The sequence below is a fragment of the Tripterygium wilfordii genome, chromosome 15, assembly GCF_013401445.1.
Source record: "Tripterygium wilfordii isolate XIE 37 chromosome 15, ASM1340144v1, whole genome shotgun sequence".
NCBI classification, from domain to species: domain Eukaryota; kingdom Viridiplantae; phylum Streptophyta; class Magnoliopsida; order Celastrales; family Celastraceae; genus Tripterygium; species Tripterygium wilfordii.
This window is the reverse complement of record NC_052246.1, coordinates 7,615,583-7,636,461: the sequence shown is the minus strand read 5'-3', so window position 1 is coordinate 7,636,461 and position 20,879 is coordinate 7,615,583. Positions and strand designations below refer to the sequence as shown.

General features: G+C 37.4%; 1 long non-coding RNA gene and 1 pseudogene across 2 annotated transcripts; one reads left to right on the top strand and one right to left on the bottom strand.

Moving 5' to 3' along the window:
* Positions 1-5,017: 5,017 nt before the first annotated feature.
* Positions 5,018-20,879, bottom strand: part of LOC119979841 — a 58,441-nt pseudogene continuing 42,579 nt past the window's right edge.
* On the top strand, positions 7,655-9,023 carry LOC120017234. 2 transcript variants are annotated; one of them, XR_005472112.1, is made up of 3 exons: positions 7,655-7,841; positions 7,955-8,029; positions 8,231-8,846. It is a non-coding gene; the product is annotated as an uncharacterized LOC120017234 (long non-coding RNA). The 2 variants fall into 2 exon arrangements; XR_005472111.1 differs by lacking the exon at positions 8,231-8,846 and adding an exon at positions 8,966-9,023 and having other exon boundaries at positions 7,656-7,841.

Below are 20,879 nucleotides of genomic sequence, written 5' to 3'. Positions count from 1 at the left end.
AACATTTCAGCCAAATCCTCCCATGAAGCTACTGATGAAGGATTAAGGGTATTGAACCACCTTTGAGCTGCCCCAGTTAGACTAACTTGGAAATAATGCATCAACACTTTCTCATTGCTTGCATATGGCTGCATACGCCGACAATACATCGTTAAATGATCCAAAGGGACTCCAGTACCATCAAACAAACTGAATTTTGGTAGTACAAAGTCATGTGGAACATTCAAATTCTTCACAAGACACAAATTAGCTGGGTTTAACATTCTCGAAGCATTGAAACCCTCCATAGCTCTTAGTCACTTTTCTAACTTCTTAATCGCATCCATCGAGTTACTATCTTCATTCCGAACTCCCTCAGTTACTACCCCGCCAATAAAAGTTCCCGCGGTATCAGCACCAACTGGGAAGGGATTCTCATGCCCATGAGGATCAACTTGATGAATGTAGGTTGGGTTCTGAGTTGTTGCCTGTTGAGAAACATACTGATGCTGGTGCAAACCAAGCAAAGATTGGTTACGCGCAGGAGTGAACCCGGGTGGGTAAACTGGTACTTCTTGGTGTAAATGATCGTCAGGAACCTCTGGTGTTTCAGAATTTCCAACTACTCCTTTTCCCTTCATTAGCAACGCCATATTCTTCATCAATAAGGTCATCTGCTCTTTCAGTTCAGCTATATCCTGATTCTGACTATGCTCACCCATTTCCTACTCCATATTCTCAATAATTCTTGATTTTAGGCGAGTCTGATAGGGGTGTCGATGATGCTTCTTGGACGCTATGATTATTTATGATTTTCTATGCATTTTGAACATGCATGTGTATATGAAAAGTATATATGTACATGTATGGATGATTAACGAGTGTGCAAGCATATATGGACATGTATGGATAATTAACAACCATGCACATGGGTACAACCTAGGCTAACATATACATGACAAATGTATAGACATGTGTGGTTCAGTAAATGTGTATATACAAGTGTAATCTAACTAATGCATTAAGTACATATGAATATGTAAATAAGGGATAAAGATACATGGTATATAAATGTACAACAACATAACATAATATAAGCAAGTGAAATAAATAGTTAGGGATAGGAATGCCCCATTTGTTCTTAAAATGGGCAATACCACCTAAAAATGTCTGGAGGTTTAGAACCATGGCTACGGTTTATCTATGGTGCATAGGGTGGTTTAACTAACTAATCACGAGGTCTCTGGATCAGGTGGCTTTTGCTCCATTGGATCACAAAAGCCCATCCATTAATGTTATAAGAGGACGTCAATCCAGGAAGGTGTCTTCCTCCACCCATACAGGGAAGTGAATCGCATGAAAGTGGTAGGTCAACCTTCACTAATCACTAAGTAACCCGGGTATAGGGTTATGTGTGTGCAGTGTGATAAGTGAATATGTGTGTGGGGGCATACAAACCAATATCCTTAACATTTAAATCTCACAAGGCCCATATCTGATGAAGAAATCTACAACATTGAACAAATACATCAAATTCTTCAAATTTAATATACAAATACAATGGGAACTAACATAAAACTATACAAGAAAAGCACAAAAATCAATCATACAGGCTCAACCCCTTTGGTATAAAAACCAATTTCCCTAGCAGAGTCGCCAGTTGTCGCAACTGGCGTCACGACGTCAACCGACGATGAAAGGATGAAAAATTTTTAGAGTCACCACCAATTGATTTAAGTGCAATTGGACACTAAAAATGGTCTACGAACCAGAGAATAGGTAAGGGGGTCTATTGAGTGTGGGGAAGGTGTTAGGCACCCCACAACTCCCTAAAAGTTTACCTAAATTGATCTAAGTGCTTTTTCTTGAAAAGTTGTTTGTCCAATATAAATGATATTTTGATTTAAAAAGATAACATAATTAAAGCATAGGCAGGAGCTGAAAGTCATCAAGTCCTCCTCCTAATTAACTTCAATTTAGTTACCATTATTTTTTGAGTACAAATGATACCTTAATTTGAAGAGATAACATAATTAAAGCCTAGGCAGGAGCTGAATGTCATCAACTCCTCCTCCTAATGAACTTTAATTTGGGTATCTAGTAAATTAAATTTATCATTGTGTTTAGGAATACAAATGACACTTTAATTTGAAAAGATAACATAATTAAAGCCTAGGCAGGAGCTGAATGTCATCAAGTCCTCCTCCTAATGAACTTTAATTTAGGTATCTAGTAAATTAATTTATCATTGTGTTTAGAAATACAAATGACACTTTAATTTGAAAAGATAACATAATTAAAGCCTAGACAGGAGCTGAATGTCATCAAGTCCTCCTCCTAATGAACTTTAATTTAGGTATCTAGTAAATTAAATTACCATTTACATTTTGTTTAAATAAGGATAACACAATTAAAGTCTAGGCAGGAGCTGAATGTCATCAAGTCCTCCTCCTAATTGACTTTAATATAGTATCCATTAATTTGTTTATGTGAAAAGTTGGTAAAGACGTGATTATTGAATTGATATATTGGCAAAACTAAACCTCTAAACATGCGAACTAATCATGTTAAAAATAAATGAAACTAAACTACACTACTCTATACTACTTTTCATTATTTCCACTACCCTATTACATGGCTTACATTTACAAAGATATACATGCCAAGTAAAAATAAGATAAAAATATACAAATAATGAAATATAAAGATAAAAATACAAATTTAAATATGGCCCATGGAGCCCATTAATTGCTCAAACCCGATCCAATCTCCAAATGAACTCTCCAGCCCCAAACAAAGTCAAGTCCGGCCCAAGTGGGATCAAGCCCGGTCCAAGCTCAACATCAAATACAAGGAAGGAATGATCAAAATTAGACGCTCAAATGTAATCAAGATCCAAATTAAATCAAAACCACATTATGAGATTCACATGTATATACAAAAAATTTATGTCACCTATAAACATATCTTCAAATCAAATCTGGACCAAACAAAATGAAATCCACATTTTTAACCGAACATAGCTCTTGGATAGTTTCTCTTTCACGAGATCAGTTCATCAGTCATCAACATTTCGGTATAATTTCATCAAGACTAAATATCAAAGCTAGATATCACAACCACATGTGGTAAAAAAAAATAAAAAAAAAACCAGATCTCCACACAGTGAGCGAACAAGGATGTCAAAGCAAGATATTAACACAAAGAGCAAACAGATCTCCAAGCCAAGAACATAAAAACCAGATATGCTTCAAAGAAATAGAACCGGAAAGATGGACCCAAAGAGATACAGAAGTAGCATCAAAGAAATGGAACCAGAGAAATAGAAATAAAGAATGATATAAATGTGTGTAGATTATTACCCTTGCAGAGAAGTAGAACTGAAGAGAACGAAACCCTTTTCTTCTTTGGTCTTTCGGAGCACCTTGACTTTTCTTTGTTCTCCTCTGGTTCTACTCTCTCTTTTCTTCTCCTTTTCTCCACTAATCATTGATGGCTTCCCTTGGTTGCTTTCTTCTCTATTTCCAATCACCCAAAAACCGTTGTTTTTTTCTCTCTTTTTGTTCAACTATTTCTCTTTTTGCTCCCTGTCTCTGTTGCCTCCTTCCCCCTTTCTTTTCTCTCTCACAACCCTTTTTCCCTCTCCAATTGTCTGGCTGCTCTCCTCTCTATTGTTCGCTCTCCCCTTATTTCTTTAACCTCTTTTTTTTTTTAAATCCCAAAATGCCCCCAAAAACCCTATTTTCTCTCCTTCTCTAAAACCCTCAAGACTTACATTTTTGTCTTTTCCTTATTTTTGTGAAACCCTAATAAAGGAACCACCTTTCTCTCTTAAGGATTTTCTTTTGTTTATTATTTATTTAATTGTCCTATTTTTTAGATATTTTCTAGGGTTTAGATCTTTTGGGCTTAGGTTTGAATTTTTATGGGCTTACGGTCCAAGAGGTGGGCCTTAGGATTTTTGTATGCTTATGGGTCCAAGAAACAAGTTTTGAATTTTTTGTAAGCATGTGGGCCTATGAAACGGGCTCTTGAATTTTGAATTTTTGCATTATTATTCTTCTTTTTTTTTTTGTATTTTTTTGTTTGGTTTGGCCGGACGAAAACTGGGTACTACAATATGTTATCTGTTTTCTTGTATATTTTTTATTCGATCTGTTTGAATACTGAAACACGAGAATTTCATTTGGTAATGTCTTCACAATGAATATTGAAATACAAAATTTTCGTTTAAACATATATAATATCATCATATCCAAAACATATGTAATATCATCAAAACATATATAATATTTGCATATCTGAAACAAATATAATATCAGTAGATCTGAAAAATCAAATCTAAAAACCATGTCAATTTTCACTCATTTTATTAGATTGGGTTTCACATTTGATACGCCTTGGTCCGATAAGTTGATTGGTGGTGGTGATGGTCGTCGACGTTAGCCGGATCGAGCTATTTTCAAAATGGTGGTCCGTGATTTCACGAAGCATTTCCCGTCACTCAAGTGATCATTGACGGTTGCTGATGATTGAGTTTGGTCGGGCTGACCTAGAGATTCAGTTTTGGTAGTTCGTTCAAAAATGAAGGCCGGACGGCAGCCAACTTCTGATATGATATGATGGTGCAAAGAAGGAGGAAGAAGGAAGAAGAGGGAGGGAGGGTATTTTTGGTAAGTTGATAGGCTTTGTCATTGTTTTCAAAAGTTTTTTTTAGGTTGTCATTATTGGAATACAACTTTTAGTTTTTGTTCTTATGGATACAAAAGGCAGTTCATATAAAAGCTACATACAAGTGGGTGAGGGTAACAAATCTCACCAACGTTAATATAAAAATCTTCGTCTTCCAACAAATTCCACAAAACATGGAAATCTACAAACCTTCCATACTACCATATTGTTGCACCATAGAAAAATAAACTTTTATTCTATCTTATTACAAGAAAAAATTGTTTTGAAGTAATTGACTTCGCATGCAATGAAAAGCAATAGAATACAAATAAAGGAAACTAACACTAATCATAAAAACAAAAAAGGCCTAAGAAGTATGCGAAAGTGTTGCTAGCTTGGCTCTTAAATCTTTTCTTGGTATTTTTCCAGAGGGAGATTTGGGAATTGCATGAACAAAGTAAACCTTATGCAGCCTCTTGTAGAACACAACCTGTTTGGCACAAAAGGAAAATATTATATATATATATATATATATATATATATATATATATATATAATATGTTGATGTAATAAATCGATAATCAAATTGTTTGTGAATGATTTGGAGAAAATAAGGCAAGACAGAGAGATTTTACGTGGTTCGACATTGAGCTTGGGTCCACGATGCAGAACTATATGATGTTCTTATTATTTCGGTGGGTTACAAAGTAAGCAAGAATCAAAAGTACAATCTTGTCTCCCCCTTTTGATCATTGCTAATGAACTCCTTTTATACTTGTCTTTAGTTGTTACCAGCAGTTGTTGTAATTGGTGCAGTTTGTAGCAATTCTAAGAAGTTCATAGCAGTTTGGAGAAGATTGTACTTGGCTATAACTGCTTAATGTATAACTGCCTTAGTTTCAGCTTCGTCACTTGGCTATTTGTTCAGCCTTTATGTATCGACCTTTGTATATAAGCCCTATATATTTGTATCGGCTTTGTATTGCCATATTTTGAGTAAGTCCATTTGGACTATGTTTTGGTCTGATTAATATTGGGCTTTTTTGACATTGTCTTTGTAGACTTATGTTTAAGCCTGGCCTGTGTATATGTAGGGTTAAACTGGACCTTTATACGTGGATTGGGTTGAACTGGACCCTTGTATTTGATCAGCGTTGAACTTGACCCCTACATTTTGCCCTTATTTTCGAGTTTGATTTAACTCAACAATATTTTGTTTGGGGTTGCATTGTATTTTAAGTTCTGTTCTTCTTCACTTCAATTGTGGCTTCACACCTTTGACATTGAAGTTCTTTTGTAACTACATTGTTCGAACAATCAATGTAATGGAATAACGGAGATATTAAATATTTCATTTGAGAAATAACAAAGATATTTCATTTAAGGAATGATAAAGCAAATATTTGATAAAACTAAATGTGAAATGATGTAAAATCTAATGATTTGAGAAATAACAAAGATATTTCATTTAAGGAACGATAAAGCAAATATTTGATAAAACTAAATGTGAAATGATGTAAAATCTAATGAGCCCATGTACAAATTACATCATCTATCCTGTTCATTGAAGTTCCAATGTAGGTTGCAAGATCCAGGAGAGATTCCTGCAGCCGATAGGTATTGTGACTTCAAGACCTTCCCCAAGTATTGTCACGAATCCTAACCAATGCGTCCCTGGCCGAGCGAAGCACAGTTGTGTAGGACTGGTTGTGTTCATATTCATTCTGAAGGTTCCTTTCAACTTCTTTCAAAAGTTCTTTTAACTCTTCCAAAGAGTTTTGAGGATTTTGTCCATATAACTCCTCAGATACTACAAATACCTCAACGACAGAGTCATCTGATTCTTTGTTTGTCCTGGAGGTGGAACCTTGCTCTATGATCTCTACTTTCCTAGAAGAAGTAGGATCTTCAGTTTTTACTCTCCTTGTGGGATTAAGATTTTCTTCTTCAATCCTTGCTCTTTTTGCGGGATTGGAATTGGAAGAACTAATTTTTTGTAGGAATGGGAGAATTTTAAGAAGATGAAGGATCCCCTTCTATTCCTTTTTTTCATCTATTTAAAGATGAAGGAAACACGTTGAGAGGAGTGGGGAGTTATTATTTTTTGAAGAACGTGGTAAGTTAGACGGTTGCACCCTCTGAAGGAGCTTTTAGCGTCTTTCCATATTCTCAAAAATGATTTGAATATTTTTTCTTCATCCTTCCCGATGCTTATGATGAAGAGTGCACTCCTATCTTATTTCAGTGTTTATTTTAAGTTTATATCATCTCATATTGGTTAAAGGATCTTCGATGAAATTTTTGTGCGTACTATCATTGTAAAACAGAAGATTATTTATGGAATATAAAACGCAGATTTCATTGAAATCTTTCTTGGAATTACAGAAAAGACAACACAAAGGAAAGATAGTATGAAATTTTATTCTAAGGTGCATTTAATTCTCAATTGTAGAGAACATTATCTATCCCATTTATGACAGAGCCGAGTTGCTCCGAGATCTCTGCGATAGCTTCGTATAATTTGTCTGGGTCCTGACTGTTTGCATGTTTTCCGCACGACATGTATCGAGTTCCTTGTATAGCATATTTTGAGACCATAAGTTATCTCCTATTCTTGGCTTTGATCAATTTTCTTTTCGAGTCTTCTTTTAGTTTCTTTCAGAGCTTCCTTTAACGATTCGATGGATTTTTGGGGATCCCCTTCATATATTTCTTCTTTCACAGGAGAAAAATTGAATATGGGATCTGTAATACCCCATTCTAATAAAAAGGAAAGAAAATATAGAATAATAAAAATAAAATGAATAAATGAGACTTAGTTGTGGAAAATACTAAAAGTTGTGGGATAAAGTTAGAATGTTATAAGGGTTTAGAGAATAGTTCAATTAAAGTTAGGGTCAAATAAGTAAAAGAATAAAAATAATGGAAAAAAATAATAATAACATAAACAGACAAAACAAAAAAATAAATTACAAAAAAGATAAAAAAAAGGAGTAAAAAGTAAAATGGGTGAAGGCAACTGTGCCTTCACCCGATAACCTTTATATATAGAAAAAGGGAGAAGGTTGCTTGGCTTCTTCTCTCCACCACCTCCGGCCAGCTGCTTCCGGCGAGTCTCCGGCCGGCAAGGTACTCTCCTCTCTAAGACCACACACATGCTTCAATTTCTTACAAGAAAATAGAAGATTAAGGTAATTTTTGAACTTAGGGTTGTGGGTAAAAGTGGGTTTTGGGGATTTTGATTCTTTAGGAGTTTTCTTTGTTCAATAGCTCAAATTAGACTCTAATCATATTATATTACTAGATTCAAGTGTGGGTTTTGATTCAACTTTAGAGAAGAGTTTGATTTCTTGAATTGAAGACACAAACCAGCTTCAAGGTAAGTGTTATTAATTTTAATTGTTCTATTTAAGGTTGGGTTGACATGAGAAATAATATATGGTGGGATTAGATTGTTTAACCTTTGAATTTAAGGTAGAATGTGGATTTCCAAGAAATGGGTTGAATTTTAAAGTATGGAATGTGAGACTTGAGTGATTGGTGAATATGGAAATGTAATGAAGTTTATTTTATTGAATAGGTTGGTGAATTTATGTGGAGTATACGTTACGTTTGTGGTAAGAATTTACAATTCGCTTTAAGGTAGGGAAATTTCACCCTTTACTATTCTCTTCGAATATGTCCTCCTATTAAGAACGTTTATCTTTTCTCATTGTTCATTATGATTCTTGTTCTCGCCTTAATTGTCCCTAAGGGAGAACAACCCCATTGTGTTTACTTTGTTGTATGACTTGAGTTTTATTGCATACCCTACATGTTCAGTCCTTTATTGAGCACAAATTATTCTTGAACATGCATCATGTAGTAGTATATATATACGTGGGTTGTATGTATACTTCATTGTTTAACCATGTTGGACATGCATTGTAGTTGCACGGTTGATGTTGGGTATGGACCCGTACATCTCCTAGGTTTGATTGATATGAAATGTGGAATGCTGGTGGGTTGTTCAGGGTTCCTAAGAATATGGGAACGCCAGTGGGCCGAGTAAGGATTTCACATGTACTCGAAGCACCATGCAATGATGTCGCTGGGCTGTTCAGGGTCCCAATATGTATAGGGACGTCGGTGGGTCAAGTTATGATCTCGTATGGTGTGGTTATCTACTTGGGTTTGGTGTACATGATGTTAGCTATCATATTGTTGCATTTGTGCTTTTCTTTAATATTTCAGCCTTATGTTATTCATTTACTCTTTATTATTCCCTACAGGGCCTTTCGCTCACCCTTTTCTTTCTCCTATTTCCTCCTCGCAGGTGAGTCTAGTTCCGGTACCAGGGTCGCGAATCAAGAGGAGGGTGCGTGACATGGATGGACCTCTAAAGAGTGATAGGACTAGATGGTTCTAGACTTTGATTATGTTATTACTATTTTGTCGTACCTATTTTCTTAGTTGAGACACATGGTGTGATATCCCTTTCGATGGTGGGATGGATAGTTGGGAGGGTGCTCCGTGTGATTGGGACTCCCGAACCGGGTTTGTGGACTTTGTGTCCTGACGATTTCCTATGTTTGCAGGATTGCTACTTGTGTTGGTTGTTGATTATACATGTTTTGTGTGTAGAGAAATTATGTGTGATTGTTAGGTGGCCTGAGGCCCTGTTTAGATTTGAAAATTGATTGATGATATGATTTGTTAGGTGGCATGAGGCCCTGCTTAGACTTGAGAATTTAACTGTGATATGAATTGTTAGGTGGCATAAGGGAGGTGCTGCCAAAATTTTCAGTGACTCAAATGATTGAATTAATTAGGACATTGATTAAGAGGATACCAAAAGTAACACATTCTGGGTTGGGGCGTTATAGGGTCTCCTCGTCCTTCATCTTCCCAAGAAGCAGAACCTTCATTAGTTTTCGACTTCTTCATTGGTGGAGAGTTGGGGGTACTCATTTTCGAAGATTTTTCCAGAAAGTTTGTCTTTGTTGTTTTCCTTTTGTTTTTCTCCTTCGTCTATTTATAGAGGTAGAGTACGGAAGAAGCTATCTCTTTGGAAAACGTGACAGTTAATTCTCAAATGCGTGGGAAGATGAATGGTTGTGAGATCAACTCACGTTCGTTCTCGAGTTGTGACGTTTTTCAGCCGCCTAAAAATTAAATGCTAAATCTATGGCTTAAATACTTTCTAGAGCAATATACTGATATGTGGTTTAGATGATTTTGCAAATATTGAGACAGATGAATCATGTTACATCTATCGAGACAGATGAATCATATTACATCTATTTCAAGATTTTTGTCTTTTTGAAGCTTCATCTCCCTTTACTGGAGTTTTGTCTCCTAGGTGTGGCAGTTTTGTTTCATCTACGAGCTTTGTTTAAGAATTTCGTCTTTATTGGGAAATTTTGGAAAGTAATAACTTTGAGATAATATTTCATTCATTGATAAGTTAGTACAACTAAACTAGTTGACCTTCTAAGGTTGTGGCCATAGGGCATGGTGCATTCTAACTAAATTATTTTTCATCAGAAGATTAATAATTTGCAAAGCTTCTTGCAGCTTTTGAAGATCTTCTTTCGTGGCAGCTAATTTGGACATATCTCAAGGCCGATAAAGGGAACGCCCTGCCAGTTTATAAGCTCTTGTGAGTTCCGTTATTCTCCTCTCAACTTGGAGGAGATCTTGGTCCAGGAATATTACCAAGTTTTGTAAATTGGCAACGTGCTGGCGAGGGTCATATCTGGTAGTGATTTGAGGTGGCTCTTTGTCCTAGTTGGATGCTGGTTCAGCCATTATCTTTTGGTACTCAAGCCTAATAGGAGGGAATCCAAGGTTTTGTGAGGAGCTCATGGATGGAGTTTAAAGAGTAATGTTTCTACTTTTGTGACTCTCTTTCTGTCTTCGTTCTGTACTTAAAGGATAGGGAGGATGTAACGTTTGGATAGAGTCTAGTTCGATTCTAACTAGTTTTAATGAGATACTTAAATGGCGCCAGCTTTCTCACTATTATCGAAGAGTTGAGATTGATCGGACGGTTGAGATTAATTCGGGAAAACGGTTTCCAAGAAGTTTTAACTTCTTGAGCTTTGAAATTACCATTTACTCCCTCAAGGTTCTTAATGGGTTTTATGTAACTACCCACTATCTAGAGCTTCAAGAGTGCGGTTCGAATCACATACAATACGTTTCTTGTCTTCTTATTCTTCTCCTTCTTTCGATTTTTCTATCATGGCATGGATGGGTTCCAAAGAACTTCTTGGTAGGTATGAGAAAGAAACAGAGAGGGATGAATCAAATTTCGGTCCCTCGATTATTTCAAGTGAGAATCACACTACTCCAGACACTTAGGATGAGTTTCCTGAAAGTGATTTACCCAAAAAAGAATTAGGTGATGGAATTGCTAGTCATAGGGCTTCGTCTTTTCCTGTGCCCAAAGGAAACTTTAGTAAGAAAGTGGCTAGCCCAAAAGATAAGGGTTCTAGGCCGATCACTCGTTCGAAGGGTAAGGCAAAAATGGCTAATGAAGAAGTGATAATAGATAAGGATCCTGCCTCTGTATTGTCAGAAGAGGATTTAGATAATATTAGGAAGGATTTTGAGATTCCCCAAGAAATAGAAACCTAACTCCTTACCCTTAGTGAATTGGCATGAAATTCTCGGGTGGATTATTGTATACCTACTGGCACCTAGATGTGGATTAAAATTTCCTATAGGATCTTTAGTTAGATCCGTTCTAAGATTTTTCGGAGTTGCCCCCTGTCAACTAATGCCCAATTCTTGGCACATTCTATAATCTTTAGAAGCTTTAAGTGAAAAATTCAACGTTCCTTTTGGATTACATGAATTTCTTGCTGCTTATTCTTGGCAAGAGAATAAGAAAGATGAAGGTAGATATATGTTGACAAAAAAGGATAAGGATGGTTTGATTGCTTGGACTACGTCCAGTGATCACAATTGGCAGAAGAGATATTTTTTGGTACGGAAGGAAAATCTCCTGGAGGACTGTCACGCCTCTCTCTCCTAAGATATACCGAAGTGTACCTATACCTACAGAGACGTGACCGGCAGGGGACACCCCATTCCCCGAACCAATTCCCATACTGATAATTAAACCCAATAAACATATGTAATAATAATAGTGATAACCACCTAAATCACCGGAGTAAATAAACAACAGCGGATCAGTAGAATATATCCACTCGATACCAAACCGTGTAATATACACAAAATACAATACCAAAATCCACGCCCTGCTAGAATAGTCGGCTCGAGGCTACACATCAGCTCACGCAACCCGTCACTAACCACCATCTCCGGCACCGAACTCACCTGAAAGGGAATCAAGAAGAGGGGTGAGCTACAAAGCTCAGTAGGGCGTAGAAAGGAAACACCGATATCCAAAAACATATAAGAAATTCAGGAATATGATGCAGAATAAGCAATACAATAAATAAGCAATCATCGACAATCCAATCAGGTAATATAGTAGCCGATGAGGCTATATAGCACTGTAACCACGAACCCCGGCCACCAGAAATCCATAATCCACTCCAAAATCCATAATTCATAATCCGTAATCCACAATCCACCCCTAGACCAACCCTAATCCCCGTATGGTGTCTCCCAGTCCAGGTCCACACCGAAACTGGATAGCATAGCCTACACCAGAGAACGTCCCCTGTGATGCACCTTATCTCAGACGGTCTACAGGTGCGTACCTGGTCTATATATATATCATCCATCGTAAATCCATATCCAATAAATTGGGCTCTTATATGGGCCCCACAGTCTACCAACCACCTCCAATCACCTCTAACCACCCCACTCCTAAAAACAATCCAATAATCATAATCAACTAGGAATATAAATAAACATATAACAAGCCATATTTCCACCCCCGGAAACCGACAAAACCACCATATAATAAGAGTTCGTGAAACCGGAACTCTAGAATCACAAGTAAGAGTAAGGAAACCCCTACCTGGAAATCGGAAAGCAAATACCACGCAAGCGTCCCCGTCAACCCCTGACTTCGAAAGTCAACCCGCTCCGAATCTCAACCGGGATCACCGTCTACACCGAAAAACACGATATACGAAAATACAGTTAAAATACGATCGGTCAACTATGGTCAACGGTCAAAGTCAACTGTCAAACCGGGTCAAATGGCCAAAACTGGGTCAAACCGGGTGAAACAGTGCCAAATCGGGTGAAACAATGCCAAACCAGGTCAGACCGATCAACACACCAGTCAGCCGAGTCAACTCTGCCTGACTCGGTCAACTCGGCCGAAACCCATTCAACACTACTGTCGGCGATCCGGCCACCCAAACCTGTCAAATCTTATATCAAATCGAAGAGCTCGATGAGATGAACTCATAGGTACCTGAAACAAGCTAAACCGTCATCAGAATCGGCCGGATCGACCAAAGGAAGTTCACGGTGACCGGAACTTCAATCCCAGATTTCTTCCAAACCGGAGCTCTGTTTGATGTGATTCAAGTTGGGTTACACTCTTCTCGTCAATACGCTTCTTTTGGTACCAACCACGACCACCACCGTCGCCGGAATCACAAAATCACTGTCAAGAGGGTGTTTTTGAAAAATTTAAAAAGTTTTGGTATTTAATTAATTAATTCATCTTTTCACTGTAGTCCCTACAGTCTTTACAGAAATGCCATTGTACATTTATAAGACACATACACGTATTAAACTTAAAAAAATCATAACTAATTCCATTTAACTCCGATTAAGGTGATTCTTGTCCCAAAAATTTTCTTTTTAAATCCCCCACTTATGAAAAATATTTCTAGATTTTTATCTTAATTTAATTTTTATTCTCTCCAAATCCCGGTTCGCGATCATCGAGGATTACTCCACCTCGATCAACGCGTCAAAAAAACTATGAATAGTGTAAAAATCAGGTCAGGATATTACAAGGACGATGACTCCATTCCTAGTCCTTGGCAGATTCAAGGTTTAATCAACTAGTTTTTGTTTATCTTTGCCTAATTCCTGATATAAATAATTATCTTTTTATTGTAGGCAAATCTCCCAAAATCATTATCACTAGAGAAGCTGAGAAAAATTATCGGAATTTCCTAATGACAGTGCCTCGGGTTGAAAGAGAGTGGAAGTTTGTCTACTCCAACTATCTTTTTAGTAGTAAGTTAGCACTTTGGTGTCTTCGTCTTTGATACATGTCTGATTATAATAGATTTTCTTGTTTTTTGATAGAATTGCATATGGCTCCTAGGGCAGTCGTTCCTTTGGCTTTGAAGGAAATATTTGAACATAAGAGAAGCAAGAAGAGTACAAAGGAAAGAAGATCAAAAAAGAGGCATGAGCCAAGTTTTGAGGTTCAAAGTGGGTTAGGGATTGTACTCGAAGTTTTTGATATTCCTAAAACTCATGAGGGTATACTAGACAATTTTGCACCTTTAGAAGGTATGAGAAAAAAGAAAGCTAAGCTTTTGAATCTTTCTTTGGAAGTTGAAGATACATTAATAAATAAAGAAGCCAAAGGGGTTGTCCATATAGCAGATGATGAAGGAAAAGAAGATGAAGTGAGAGTTGATGATGAGAAGACGGAGGAAAGTCATATTTCTTCGAATTCACCCATGAGAGCTCTTCTCGAGAAAAAGTTTATTCTTTCTGGTGCTAGACCATCGTCTTCTGCATCTTCAGCTTGGAATTTTGAATTTGCTATTCCTAACATCCCTATTTTTACAAAGCCCGATGGATTATTCTTTGATTTAGATAAGTTAGCATATCCCTTAGGCTTCGAGGCTCCTCCGAAGTTAGATATTGAGGAAGCTTTTCTCTTTAGCATCTCACATTCCTTTCAGGTATGTGTTAGATCCAATCTGCTTTCTTTTCCTATTAATTTACAACTTATCATTGTCTTTTACTTTCAATCCCTCTCAGTTCAACTATTCATTCGAAAGGAGATCCAACGCTTGAAGGAAGAGAAGAAGAGCCTTTCCTTTTCACTTAATCTTTTGTAGGCCGACACTGAAAAAGCTTTAGAGAGGCTAGAGAACAAGAGAGAAGGCTGAAGTCCAATTGGAGAAGGTAAAGAATGACGATGCCGAGGGTTTAAAAAGGGCAGAAGATAGATTGGGTGAATTGCAAAAGGCATATTGCTTTGAAAGGTGATTTTGTTGACCAAGGGAGATAATTGTCCAATGTGGAACACCAGAAGAACTTTTGGCTTTGAAGACAAGATTTCAAGAAAATGAAGTCAAACTGAAAAACCTTCATGATGCCGACTCTAGGTTAAGGGACTGTGAGATTAAACTGAGTGCTTCTATTGGGAAAGCAAATCGGCTATCCGATGAACTGATAGAAGCAAAGGAAGATGTCAATTTTTATAAAGGAGAAGATGCTTTTGCAGCTGGTAAAGAAATGATCAAGGCTTAGGGAGAAGTAATGATACAGTACAGGGTCAGTGCCTTGAGTGAAGAGGAAGTTGATCGCATGATCAAAGAATATGAAGAGTTCAAGCCTACTAATGCAATGCAAACTTTCGCCTCTAAAGCCAAAGATAATACCTAAGCTTAGCGATTTTATTGTTTTGTATTTTCCTTTCCAACTTTTGTAATCCTAAGTACAATACCGTAATCTTCGAATTTCTTATCAGATTTCTTTATGGTTTTAACTATTGTGCAAATAACTTAAACTAAAAAACGAGATTGTAAGGAAACCACAAGAATTTTAAAATGAAGCCATGACTAAAAGAATTAAATGTACAGGACCTTTCAGAAGATCGCATATTAAGCTTCATGCTCTTGTCCTTCATCTTCTTGGCCTCATGCTTCGTTCTGTAGACTAACTGATGCTCCAAAAATCCAGTATAGAACGATGGTGATGGTTTAATGTGGTCCGTCAGGCACTTATATATACTAAGGCATATATATATATATACTTAACTCGTTTGAGAGAATATATACATTTCAATGATTCATCATTCAGACCCCTATATATATATATCTTTTTAGAAAAGTTACAACCTGATGTGCTTTGTGTTCCAACAGTTGTTGAGTATCTTTCCTTCTTTGGTTTGCAATCTGTAAGAACCACTGCCAATGACATCTATGATTTTGTACTATCCGTCCCATGTGGCCCCCAGTTTTTTTAGAATTCAATTGCTGTGTGTTTTGGAAAACTTTTCGTATAACCCAGCCATCAATATTGAAAATTCTTTGATTTACTGTTTTGTTGTAATATTTTGCAATCCGATGCTTATAGGCCGTTGTCTTGATAGATGAAATGTTGCATCTTTCTTCGAGCATATCCAATTCTTCGACTAAGACGATGTTATTTTCCTCATCTTTTGGCAATTCAAATCGTGCTGATAGGGGACCAATTTCAACTGGTAGAACTGCTTCGGCTCCATAAGTTAGGGAGAAGGGAGTTTCACCTATTGATATTTTTGCTATTGTTCGGTATGACCAAAGAACCTCTGGAAGTTCATCTGCCCAGGCACCTTTTGCATTTTCTAGCTTTTTCTTGAAGGTGTTAACAATCATCTTGTTAGTAGCTTTAACTTGCCCATTCGATTGCAGATGTTTAGGTGATGCGAAACAAAGCTTTATTTTCCAAATATTGCAGAAGTTTTTGAGTTTGTGGCTGATAAATTGAGATCCATTATCGCAGATGATCTCATGAGGAACACCGAATCTACAGATGATGTTTCGTCAAATGAAACTCTTGACTTTGATATCTCGTACTTGTTTATATGCTTCTACTTCGACCCATTTGGCAAAATAGTCTGTTAGGATTAGTAGATAAACTTTTTGTCCTGAAGTCGGTGGAAGCTTTCCAACAATATCCATACCCCATCTATAAAAGGCCATGCAGATGAAATGGGAACCAGTTCCATTGGTGGTTGATGCGGAACTTGTGAAAATCTCTGGCATTTATCACATTTGGCCACATAAGCAGATGCATCTCCATGAAGCGTGGGCCAATAATAACCATTTTGCATGACTTTACTAGCTAAGCTTCGTCCACCTGAATGGTTACCGCAAAAGCCTTCATGTAGTTCTATCAAGGCATACTGTGCTTCATCTTGTGACACACATCATAGCAGAACTCCAGAGTATGATCTTTGTAAAGAGTTCCATTGAACATTCTGTAACGAGATGCTTTTCGTTGTAAAGCTCTAGCCTCATTTTTGTTTGAAGGCAATACGTCATCTTGCAAATATTGCATGAATGGAATTCTCCAATCATTGTCATTCGTGATTATAACGAATGATTGTTCCATGATGGTATCCTCATTTATTATTGGTGACTCCAAGTAGATCAAAGGGATAGTCTGAGTTGTCTGCGTCGAGATTGTTGATCCCAAATTTGCCAATGCATCAGCTTATTCGTTCTCCTCTCGTGGAACTTGATTGATTTGAAACTCCATAAATTCTAGCCTCAACTGTTGCACTAGCTCCAAATAGGTATTTATTCTCTTTCCTTTCGCCTGATATTCACCATTTAATTGATTGATGATTAATTGGGAATCTGAAGTCATATATACGCGTTGAACTCCGACTTCCTTTCTGAGCTTCAATCCTTCAATCAAAGCTTCATATTCTGCTTCATTGTTTGTAGCATAAAATCCGCAATGCATAGCCTGACGAAATTGATCTCCTTGGAGGGAAATTAAGACGATACCCAAACCACTTCCTTTTATATTGCTCGAACCATCAACAAATAATTTTCAGATTGCATCATAATCTTCGTTGATTTGTCACAATTCTTTTTGAGCATCGTTGATCATCCCTGGGCTAAATTCGGCAATGAAATCTGCCAAAACTTGAGCCTTGATTGTCGTTCGATGTTGATATGTGATGCCATATTTTGTTAGTTCTATTGCCTATTTTGTCAATCATCTGGACAACTCTGGTTTGGGAAGAACTGTTTTGATTGGGAAACTCGTCACCATAGTTATGGGATGATTTTAAAAATACGGATGAAGCTCCCTTGCTGCGGTGATAAGTGTTAAAACAAGCTTTTCCATCAAAGGATATCTTGTTTCAGCATCTAACAAGATTCGGTTGACATAGTATACTAGATGTTGTCGGCTGTCTTCCTCTATTAGTAGTACTGCGTTTATGGAAAATTCAAAAATTGCTAAATAAAGATAGAGTATCTCACCAGTTTTTGGTTTTGCAAGAATTGGGGGACTTTTCAGGTATTCTTTCAATTTCTTCAATGCCATCTTGCATTCTTTCGTCCATTTGAAGTCAGTTGATTTCTTCCAAGTTGTGAATAGATGATGACATCTTTTGGAAGATTTGGAGATAAATCTATTCAAGGACGCAATCTTCCTGCTAATCGTTGTACATCTCTTATGCTTGTTGGGGAAGGAATATTTAGAATGGCTTGAATTTAGTATGGATTTGCCTCAATACCCCTTTGTGTAACAATGAACCCCAGAAACTTCCTGTTTTGACTCCGAAAACACATTTGAGAGGATCTAATTTCATTTGATAAGCATCAAGGATATCAAATGCTTGTTTGAGATGCCTGATATGATCCTTGGCTTTCAGCATCTTGACTAACATATCATCGATATACACCAACATCGTCTTTCCAAGTAGACTTGTGAACATGTGATTGACAAGACGTTGATACATTGCCCTTGCATTTTTTAATCCAAACGGCACAAACGGCATCACCTTGTAACAATAAGTACTGCGTTCAATTATGAATGCAGTCTTCTCTTGATCCTCAGGGTGCATCAAAATTTGATTATATACAAAGAATACATCCATGAAGCTAAGTAATTCATGTCTAGCTATTGTATCTACAAGTACATCAATATATGGAAGTGGGAAAAAATCTTTTGGGCAAGCTTTATTCAAATCAGTAAAGTCAATATAAACTCTCCATTTCCCATTTTTCCTTTTTACCACTACCACATTCGCTAGCCAATCTGGGTATTGGACTTCTCGAACAAAGCCAATATCTATCAACTTTCGAACTTCACCATTGATGACTTTGTTTCTTTTAGGAGCGAACCTTCTTCTCTTCTGCCTCACTAGAGGGAAATTAGCATCGACTTGCAATTAATGAGTGATGATATTTGGATAAATTCCAATCATGTTTGCATGCGTCCAAGCAAAGGTGTGCTTATGGTCTTTCAGAAATTGAACTAAGCTTTTATGGAGTTGAGGATCCAGATATGCTCTAATTTGTACTTTCTGTTTTGGGTAGTCAGGATGAATGATGACATCTTCTATCTCTTTCTTAGTCGATTCTTCTTGACTACTTAGAATCAGATGCTGCTGTAATTGCTATAAGGATTTGGCTTTTCCTTTAAATGTTTGCTTATAACAACTCCTTGCCTGACGTTGGTCCCCATAAATCTCCTGCACTCCATCTCGAGTCAGGAATCGTATCACTTGGTGATATGTTGAAGGTACTGCCCTCATTGCATGGATCCAAGGTCTTCCAAGTATCGCGTTATATGGGGATTGGCAATCTAATACATTAAATCGAACATGTGGATTCACTCCTTTCGCATATACTTGTAGTGGAATGGATCCGATAGTATACTATTGCTCTCCGCTGAAGTTGATGAGTGGAATGGGGCCTCTAATTATATCGGCTTCTGAAAGACCCATGGCCTGGAGAGTTGACATGAATAAAAGATTTGTTGAACTACCATCTTCGATCATGATTCTTTTGTCTTCACAATTGGCAATTTGCCAAGTGATCATGAGGGCGTCATTCTGCGGATTGAGCAGTCTAGTCATCTCATCGTCTGTGAAGCTGACAACCTGTCTTGTGAATTGAACCATCGGTTTCTCCGTCCATACTCCAGAATTTTCTATATGCTTTACATGTTTCTTTGCAGATGAGTGTGTGATGCCACTAATTTCAGATCCCCCAATAATCACATGGATCGTCTTGTCTAGATGAGGTGGTTTGTGTTCTTCTCCCCATTTTCAGCTTGAGCCATTGCCGCTTTTCCTTTCTCATATAGTAAATCCCGAAGATGGCTTTTCTTTAGCAATTGATTTACTTCCTTTTTTAGTGTAAAACATTCGTCTGTTGTGTGACCATAATCATTATGAAATTCACACCATTTGGGCGTGTCCCGTTGATCAATTGGTTTGTGAATTTTATCAAGCCATCGAACAGCGTTTCCCATAGTCTTCAACATCGATAAAACTTCGACGGGTGGTATTACCAAATTATACTCATGAGACCGGGGCTTTTTCTTCAAGTCCATTAACTAAGGATCCTTTTGAGGATAACATGGAGCCTCTGAACTTGGTTGCTTCTGTTCTGGTTTCTTCGATGGCTCTACAGATTGTTCTGGAAGCCTTCCTTCATCTTCTTCCCATTTGATTTGGATGCTTGCTCTTTCCTGCACCTCTTGAAATGACTTATATGGACATTGAGTAAGTTTACCATATAACTTGCTTTCGGGAAGAAACGCCATATGAAATGCATTGACAGCGATCTCGTCTAAGCAACCTGGAATCTCAAGCTTGTCCTTGTTGAACCTTGTTAGGAATGAACGTAGAGATTCCCCTGGCTTATGTCGTAGCCGATACAAATCATTAGAGGTTCGAATTATTTTCCTGCTGCTCCATGAATGCATCGGCCAATAGCGTAAATGAAGCAATTTGCCCTTCGAAAAGACTGAGATACCACTTAAAAGCGGTCCAACCAATGTTGAACTAAATCCTCTACACATACATGCTTCATGCTTATTGAAAGGGTATGACGCCAGAGTCAACCGTGGCTGTACTGATCTACATGATCTTCTGGGTCAATGGTATCATCATAAGGTTTGATACATGGGATGATGAATTTCTTTGGGAGTTCTTCCATGGTAGTGGCATGGACGAACGGAGATTTGAGGAAAGTGCAATTCTTCTTAAGAGGTGGTGGAATGCCTGGTATCCTAAAAAATGTAGACTCCATTTCTTCCAATCTTTTGTTCATACTTTGTTGAGTTGCTATTTCTGGTAATGTCATAGTTATGTTTGACCATGCACCAATTGTTGGGATAGCTGATGATGAAGTTGGTATTGGAAACAATGGTGTCATGGATTGCGTTGTTGGCCATAGAAATTGAGTTGAAGTTGATGCTAGTGAAGATCCCGTCTGAGGCACAAATCCAGGCAAGGGAGAACTTGCCTTGGGAATTTGTGTTGTTTGCCCATCGTTTGGTCGAGCAAAAGTTTTTGGAATAGTACTAACAGGGATGGTACTGGT